We start from the raw sequence: 10000 nt of genomic DNA, 5'->3' as shown, positions 1-10000 counted from the left end.
TGTGTGGCATAATATATATATTATGTATTATGTATATGGACGTCAGACGGCAATCTATTAAAGGGGTTCGAGTTCCCGGGCCGGCGCGTTGTCCTTGGGCCCAGAACTTCCCCCTCAAAGGCCTCCCACCCACTGGGGGGAAACCCAGCCAAGTCATGCTGGTCCCAACCCGGATAAATAAAAGAATGTTTTACCAAAAAGGTTTTCCGGCACTCCCCGGGGAAAAGGAAACTGGGGACCTCCCACTACCCCAAATCCAAGGGCATCACAACATGAAAACTACAATTAAGTATCATGCTGTGACCACGGCGCTCAACATAAACCCTCCGTTAAAAGAAAAAATTTTATGTATATTATGTATTATATATATATTAATATAAAAGTTTATATTAATATTATATTATATATTATATAATATATAAATCCCGGGCTCTCTCTTCACAACCTACATACACACACACACAACACACCCACACCCACACACCACACCACAAAACCACACACACACACATACCCACACACACACACCCCACACCAACATACACACCACCCCACACAAAAACAAAAACATATATATATATATATAATATTATTATATTTATTATAATATATATAAATATGCACGCTCTCTCCTCTCTCTTTCTCTCTTTTCCCCTCTCTCTCCTCTCACTCTCTCATTCTCTCTCTCTGAGCATATAGAGTTGTCATTATCACTATCTGTATCGTTGTTATCGCTGTTATTCTATTTTATTACTTTTATTACGTTACTATTTTTTATTTTCATTTTAGATTATTATTATTATTATTATTATTATTATTATTATCGTTATTTCTATCATTACCGTTACTAGTTATTTATTACTATTATCATTGTTATCATTGCTATTATTATCGTTATTATTACGAATATTGATATAACTTTTAATATTGTCCTTTTTGTTAATATTACACACACATACAGACACACACACACACACACACATTATTATCATCATTATTATTTTCATAATTATCAATATTGCAATTGATGATAACATCATTATGATTATCTATTATTATAATTTTTCTCCTGTTACGTATTAACATACGCATACCCACGGAAGTCGAACATTCGCCCAACCTGGCTTTTCCCGGGGCCCGGAATGCGGGGGGGGGGTTCCCGACGGTGCCTTTGCCTAGGTGGGCATTTCCTTGTTTGAAATTTTGTGTGGGTAAACATTTCCCTGCTCGCTGTTTAGTGCGGGCGGGAATTTACCTGCTAGAGGGATGAGCAGGCACAGCAATTGTATTAGCCTAAGTGAGCATTTCCCTACCTACATTATGCTCCTGAAAACTTATGAATTAGTGATCACGTCTTATGTTTTTGTTACTCTTTAGTTTTTCTGCTTATATGTGGTTTATCAATTCTTTACTCTCCTATGCATTTCATGTAAAGGGAGCCGAAACAAAGCTGAACGGTGGAAAAATCCCCATAAAGAAGTTTGCGGTCTCCTTTGCTAGCGTTGTAAAGCTCCATGGTGGATATGATGGTGATCTGGCGATGGTTAATTTTCCATACGTAGCATATACGCCAAGGAACAAGGTCGGATGGAGGAATTTTATTGCCAGGAATTAGATCAACGAAAAAAATACATGTGCAGCGGGGTTAAATACTCATCTTTACAACCATTATTAGCCGTGATATTGATATTGTCACTCATCTTTTCCCCATATCAAATTTTAACCGGGTCTTTTGAAAAAATTTTATTTCCCCCAATAAAACTAAATTTGAATTTTTTTAATTGGGATATTGGGGTGGGGGGCAGCGGGGGAAGGCGGGGGCGTGACGAGGGTGGTGATGGGGGTGGCGATGGTGTTGAGGGCGGTGGCGGGGCTTTTGTTGTAAATGTTATAATTTTCCCTATGGGTTAAATTTAAAAAATTTAGTAAAGCTTCCGCGATTTATAAAATATGGGAAGTTCCTGATGTACTTGCAGGAAAACGACCTGCAATGAAAATCACAGACCTTGGGGCGATTGTTTGGCACCCCAAAACAACATTTCGGTGGGTGGGCGAAGGATACACCAGGGAATGAAACATTTGTTTCGGGGTTTTCACGCTTAAAATATTTCTACCATGGAACACAATAGGCTACATTGCTTGCTGATGTTACTAACGAACCTTTGGACTGGGTTTCGTTTAAAACCCATAGTCAGCTATTACAGTCATTTCCATCCAGGGGTTATTTCGAAAATGAGTTTTTCGGTCCCCGGTATGCTTGATATCAGAAACCCTTTTGTAACCTCTGCCCCCTTTTATAACAGTGAATTAAAAATAGTATCACCCCCATCATTATTATTATTATTATTATCATTATTATTGACATCATCATCCTCATTATCATTCATATCATCATAATCATTATTATTACTTTTGTAATTTGTATTGTTTGTTGTTATTTTACTATTTGCCATTACTATCTTTGTTACTATACCATCATTTTAAAAACCAACCTTTTTTCCCCTGGGCAAAAAATCAAAATACAAATCAGAAGCATCCGTACGTGTGGTCCTCGACATGTGGGGAAAATTCTGCTCACGGGGGTCAAATGAGCGTAAGGAGAAAAAAGGGGAAGGGAAGGGAATCGGGTTTTTTTGGTTTTCCCCGTTAACAAAAAAATCGGGGCTGATACCGTACGACATAAAGGGGGATATAATATACAGGGCAGATGTGTCTATACGATATCATTGTGTTATAGGGGCACGACTTTGTACGATTCAACTTCAGTACCCCTTATGTATTTTTCGGTTTTATTATTTCATAATGTTGTGAAATAGGGGGCCTGACCGGGTTTTAAACCCGGGACTCTCGCACCCAAAGCGAGAATCAAAACCCCTAGACCATACCGACACAAATTTCAATTTTACCTGAAATCACACACACACACACACACCACACAACACACACACACACAACACACCACACAACCCCACACACAACACACACACACACACACCATAATAAAATTTTTAATATATTTAATAATTATATTATATTTAATATCAATATATTATAAAAATTCTCGTATCCCACTTATGGGTGCAAATAAAACTAATATATACTATTTATATATATAATATTATATTTAATTATATAATTATATAATAATATATATATATATATATATACAACACACAATACCCCAACTGCTGTTGTAAATCAAATTTAAATTTTGTTTTTTGGACACACCCAAAAACCAAGTAAAAGGAAAAAAACCAGAAAGGGAATGAAAAAAACTGTGACTTTTGATTCTTCACGATTCCTCCTCAGACGAAGTGGATCCTTTTCGGACCCTTTCCCCCAGACGAAATCATGCCCGTCCACGAAGAGGGATATTATATCTTTTTAAATTCGCCACAGTCCCACTCATGTATATGTTTTGTATGTGTAATTGTATAAAACCCCTTTATGTAGAAATTATACATTTTATATTAAAATTATATAAAAATTTTAATTATAATAATATATATTTTATAAAAAGTATGTATACTGAAATATTTGTAAACAAATATATATATAATATATTATTACTATAATATATATATATAATATAAAAAATTTTTAAAATATATTATATAATATATACATGCACACACCCCACACACAACACACCACACACGCGGCAAATACCACACAAAAATATAAAAATTATAAATATAATATATTAAAATATATAAAATATATATATATATTATATATTATATTAATAAATGGATATGTACATCCCTATATATTGAATATATAACATATACAAAATACACAGCATACATGTTTGTGTGTGTATAATATATATAAAAAATATATTAATATATTATATATAATAATATATATAAAAATTATATATATATATAATAAAATTTTATATTATTAAAAAATTTTATATATTATATTTAATATATTATATATATAATATATTATATAAAATTTTAGTTAAGAAAAAGCGAAAAGGTGCTATTTCTTAATCCCAAAAAACTAGATAGAAGATTCAAAGATCCCCGGCAATGAACAATGATAAAAATTACATCATGGAATGATTGTGGAAAAGGGAAAAGTTTTCACTTATTTGGGAGCTTTTTTTAACTAAAATTTGTTTATTCCCCGGGGAAAAAAAAGAAAAATTACCATTGCAAAGCGCCACATTTGCTCTCAATAACTCTGGAAAACCGAAGCTTTACCTTACGGACAAAGCGGGTTTTAAACTCATTAGTTTCCCTTGCATCATATGGTTGATTTTTGGTTTTGAAGTAGATAGACAAAAAAAGATCATAGTTTGAAATGGGTGTTCAGACGAGTATTGCGTATTGCGGCAGAGAAAAGACGAATGATAAAGTGCTGAGAAAAAATAAATTGTAAAGACCGATTTTTTGGACATCTTGAACAAGAGGAAATTTAAAAGTTTTTTGGGTCATAAGAGAAGAAAAAAGATTGAAAAAAAATTTTGCTGACAGGGAGGGTGATGGGAAACAAGGAAACAAACCCAAAGAAAGACTGACGACAATATAAAAGATTTGGGGCTGTCGAGGGATAGGGGAAAAGAAAAGCGTAAGATCGGTTTGGCAAAGGGATGGTGGAGAGGCCCACGGTGCTAAAGATGAGCCCTTTTTTTGATATATTATATATTTATAATATATATATAAAATATATATAATTAATATATATATATATATACATACGCACACACCACCCCCAATTTTAATCGTAAAACCCTCCCATACAACATATATTAATTTTAAAACCCACACACACATCACACACAATATTAACAACTTCCATCCCCCCGGGCTCGCCCTGGGTCACTTCGGGTATAAACCGGAGGTCCTAGGCATTGCATTTTTTCATTTTTCATATAATATAATATATATATTAATATATATATATATTATATAAATAAAAATTATATCACACAAACATATATATATCTCTTAAAATTTTTTAAACTACGGGTTTGTTTCATCCGGATTCTGCCCAAATCTTGGGACCTTTTTCTGGTATGTTTTTACAAGTCTTTCAATATATTTGTTACCGGCCGTTCGCTCTCTCCCACCAACAAAAGGCGGGCTGGGCGGCGGCTGCTATCCCGGGTCGTGAACCTGAACAGCCCCAAAAGAACCGACCCCAAAAGGCCCCAAAAACACCAGGAGGGAAAACGCCACTTGGCGAGCGGGGCACGAAAAAAACACAAATGACATTTCCTTTTTTTACACGTTTTTAACCCGAAAATTTTTCTATGGGCCCAAAATACAGGGGGAAACACATTCACACTGCACGATACAGCTTATAACAGGCAACAAAAGTTTATATCAGGTCAAAAGGGCACACACGAGGTTCCAAGGAGCAGCACTAAACGCGTCCTCCTGGTTTTTTCCTCCGCTCCCCTCAACCATGTGCCCGTTCCCCAGGCCCCTTATTTACCAGCCCGGTCCCCTTTTTCAGGGAAACACATGTTTCGCACAGAGAAAAAGCCCCACGTGTAGCACTATCCCCCCCATAAAGCAGACAAACCTCGCTCTAATACCAAAACTGAAAAAAAATACAAAAAATTTAAAAAAAAATTAGTCCTCAGGAAAAAAAAAAATTCTTTCAAAAAAAAAAGTACCGAAATTTGAAAACATTCTCAGAAACAAAAAAATCTTTCACCCAGCGCGCTTTCTTCGCCCTCCCTGAGTCGCCTAAAGGGGGAGTGGCGGGGGTAGTTGCAGGGGAACCCAAGGGGTATTTTCGCCCAAAACCTGGCTCTGTCCCTTTACTCTGTTGCTCGCCCTCACCGTCCAAATGCCGCCTATCTCGGTCAGCGTCTCCCCGGGTCCTCATCACGCTACTGGGGCTAACGCATCTTCTCCGTCTGGCCCCCGTCTTTTTAGCGGCGCTCCGGTGCCCCAAAGCCCCTCGAGAATCGCAAGGCCCCATACCAACCAACTCCTCCCCCCCGCGACTCTTCTGGATGCTCCACTCCTCACAAGTGCCCAGTTTTGCACCAGCTGGCCCCTTCGGGGCCTTTATCGAAAAATTGTCCCAAACACTTAACTACCCCCCCCCCTGGGCCAACAGCTCCCCCAAAACCGTACCCTCACCAGCTGGGTTTGGATGGGCCCCAGGGGCCCCTCTACTCCCGCATCATTTGACGTCGACCCCGGGTTCTAGACTCTTCCTGGGGCAAGGGCAGTCGCTCAGCCGTAACTACCTCTGCACGCCCCTCTGGAAAAAGGGCACTCTTCACCGTGCACCCACCTTCCCCTCCCCGGTCGACACACCCTTTCTCTGCCGGTATCAAGCCAGCAAACAGTGCTCGTCCAGATCGGCCACAAAACCCGGGAGCCCCTGCACCGGCTGCCCCCGCCAATACGGCCCTCCACTGGCCCCTTTACTGCACAAATGCCCCTGACCCCACACATCTCTGTGGTGGTCTGGGAATTTGCTAGTGGGCCCAAAATATCAGGGCCCCCAGGGTCTTCTCACCCCGTGTCCCTTTCAGGGGCCTGGCCCTTCCTTATTGAGCCCTCCACCCCATCGTGCTGTTTTACGTCAGCTACCCAAATCGGGGCCCCCGGGAAACCCAAGACGCGGGTTTTGGCCCCCTTTTCCAGAGTTTTCCCCCTGTCCCCCCTTGCCTTAGGGCATGCACTCGGATGGTGACCATCCCCCACATCCTTGCAGCACTGCGGAAGGCATGAATCCGTCCGGGTTTAGAGGGCGGGTTTTTTCTGCTCCCTCTGACACTGATACGTCTGTCCTACCCTCCGCGCCCCCAAAACCAAACCTTGGAAAGTGCTCGGGCTCACCCTTTTTCAATGCTCCTTTTTCCCCTTTACCTTCGGCCCCAGAGGTCACGGGGGGGGGAGCAACGAGCGGGGTTTACCCGGGGGCCCATTTTTCCGCCAAACCCATACCCAAGGGGAGCGGGTTTCCATGGGGCCCCCCGCCTTTTGCAGGACCACTGCCCGGCACGATGCGCGGGCCCCCGGGTTTTTCCCGCCACGGACCCCCGGGAGACCCCATAAACTGACCCTGGCATCTGTTTCCCCGAACCCGTCTGCTTCTCTCTTGCCCCATTCTACCTCGTGACCGCCTTTTTTGCCTTTAAATTCCTCCCTCAGGCCCTGAACCTCGCCCTTCGATCTGCCCTCCTCCATCTTCACTCTTCCCCGCTGTGCAGCCCTTTTCGGTGTACTGGGTTTTCCTCTTTACAGATGCAGATTTCTCTGTAGCACCAAAAAAAATTTGGGAGAATGTTACTCGCCTTCCCTTTCCTGATTCGACGAGATGGTGGCCCTCGCGTGCCCTCTTGCCTGCTCTTCTCCCTTTTGGGGATTTCCCCCCTATACCCGGGCCACATGGGAGTGCAGGTCCATCTGGGTCGGCTTTCCCTCATCGTGTCTCCACTCCCTCATGGCTCCGCCCTCTTGGGCGAATGATAATCGGGGCTCTCATGATCAAATATCCAAAAACCCACTCCTGAACCCAAATTGTTACGCCGGCCCCCTCGCTCTCTGCCACCCAAAACCCAAACAGGGTAGGCAGACGGGGTGGTTTTATACAGGGTCGTGAACCTGAACATCCAAGAGGCACCCACACCACAGCGCCCAGAACACCAGGAGGGGAAAAACCCAATTGGCGAGGGAGGCACGAAATAACACAAAAATACACTTTCCCTTTTTTTCACAATTTAACCCTACACTTTTTTAAGGGACAATACAGGGGGAAACGCATTCCCACGAGGGGACAGCTTATAAAAAGGCAAAACAAAGTTTATACAGGTCACAAAGGGGACACAGAGGTCTTCACAGGAGCACACCCAACCCCGTTTCCTGGGTTTTTTTCCCCCCTCTCTCACAGCCACCGTCATGTTTGCCCCTCCCCTTTATGTTAACCTGCCCCGGGCACCTTTTTTGTTAACAATGTTTTTGCACAGGCAAAGACCCCCTGTGTGCAAAATATTATATATATTAAATAAATATATTAATTTTATAATATATATAATATATATTAAAAAATATTATATATATATAATATATATATATATATAATAAATAAAATTATTTATTATAAATTGTGTGTATATAATTATTAATTTTATTATATTTTATATAATAATAATATATATATATATACTACAATATAACAATTTCATCTTAAAACATTATTTATTGCATATACATGTGTAGTGGTTATGTGCGTGTTGTGGTATGTGCGTGTTGTGTTTGTGTGTTGTTTTTTGGGGGTGGGTGGTGTGTGTGTGTGTGTGTGTGTTGTGTGTGTTTGTGTTTTTGTGTGGGGGTGTGTTATATATTTTATATATATATATTATATTTTTATAATATATATATATATATTCATAATTGTATGTGTAGAAAATTTTCTAAAACGTCAAAATAATTGGGGAAAAAAGGATAAAATACTGGGAAACAGACCAAAAGGCATGTCATGCGCCATTGACGCAATGCCTGATCCCTGGGATGCACAGGGCAGCCCCCACCCTGCCCCACAGCGCTGATAAAACCCGCTACCTTTTTTACATGTCATATATCGGCCTATGGGGTAGGGAGATTTTCGCTTTGGGTGCAGAGGTCCCGGGTTTTAAATCCCGGGCGGGCCCCCTTTTTTTAAATTCTGAAAAGTATACCTTACCCCCGCTCCCCTATTTGACTTTCAATCATGTGAAAGGGAATTTTCATTCCCCAAAGGCGCAGTAACGGAAATTGCCACGTTTCATATAATGGCAGTAAGAGCTTCGAGAAAAAAAAGAGGCGAATGGAACAACCCCGCAACGCTCCCCTAGGGAAAACCTTGGGAACGCTCCGCGCTTCGTCATTTTCCCCCTCGGGGTTTCCCCAAATCCCCGGCGGGAAGGTGGGGAAACAGAATGCCCGCGAGGGGAAAAAAGCCGCTTCAGGTGGTAGTGGATAGGTCATTCGGTGAAGTCAGGATGGGGTCTCGGGGTGGTCTTCGGTGTGGCCGCGCGACGCGTTTGCACGTGGGCCCAAACTCAGCTGGAGAGGAAACTCTGGTCGACATGGATGAAAAAAGGGTCCTTCAAACCGACGGAATGCTGTTTCATAACTTCTCTCCAAATACCCAATTTTTTGAAAATTATAACTGTTTGCTTCCCTATGTATCCCTAAAATCAAGTCATTGCAAACCTGTGCCTGACAACTCGGTTAAGGATTGCAGTGCTTGTCCTTTCATTCCCCCTCCTCTTGCCTGCATTACACTTGAAGAACATACATGAAAATATTAATTTTCACCCTTACCGTTACTTTTTGTTAATTTTTATATATATTATATTAATAATATTATATATAAATTATATATATTAATAAAAAAAATTTAATTAAATTTATTATATATTATATATATGTTTTTTTGTACTGATTTACCCTGTCTATTTAAAATCAGGACGCGAATAAGATTATCACAATGGCACTATGAGATGTTATTTAACATCGCTATCTCTTTCTCTCTCGCTCTCTTTATCGGTCTCTTAGCTCTCTCTCTCTCTCTCTCTTTCTCTCTTCTCTCTCTCTCTCTCTTCTCTCTCTCCTATATAAATATAATTTTTAATATAATTTAAAAAAATATATTAAAATATAATATTATATAAAATTTAATATATTATATTATATAATATATTTAATTATATTTTTCACTATCTCTTCCTTTCTCTTCTCCCCTCTCTCCTCTCTCTCTTCTCCTCTCCTTTCTCTCTCTCCTCTCTCTCTCTCTTTTTCTCCTCTTTCCTTTCCCCTTTTCCCTCTCTTCGCTCTCTCCCCCTTCTCTCCTCTCTCTCTCTCTCTCTCTCTCCTCTCTCTCTTCTTCTTCTATCTCTATTCCCCTCCCCCCCCTCCTCTCTCTCTCTCTCTCTCTCCCTAATATATTATATATATAATATAAATAATTTAAAATATATATATATTATATTTTATATATATATTATTATAATATTTAATATATTATTAAAAAAAAT

The sequence above is a fragment of the Penaeus monodon genome, chromosome 4, assembly GCF_015228065.2.
Source record: "Penaeus monodon isolate SGIC_2016 chromosome 4, NSTDA_Pmon_1, whole genome shotgun sequence".
NCBI lineage: Eukaryota > Metazoa > Arthropoda > Malacostraca > Decapoda > Penaeidae > Penaeus > Penaeus monodon.
The sequence above is the reverse complement of the archived record's forward strand: the minus strand, read 5'-3'. Positions refer to the sequence as shown.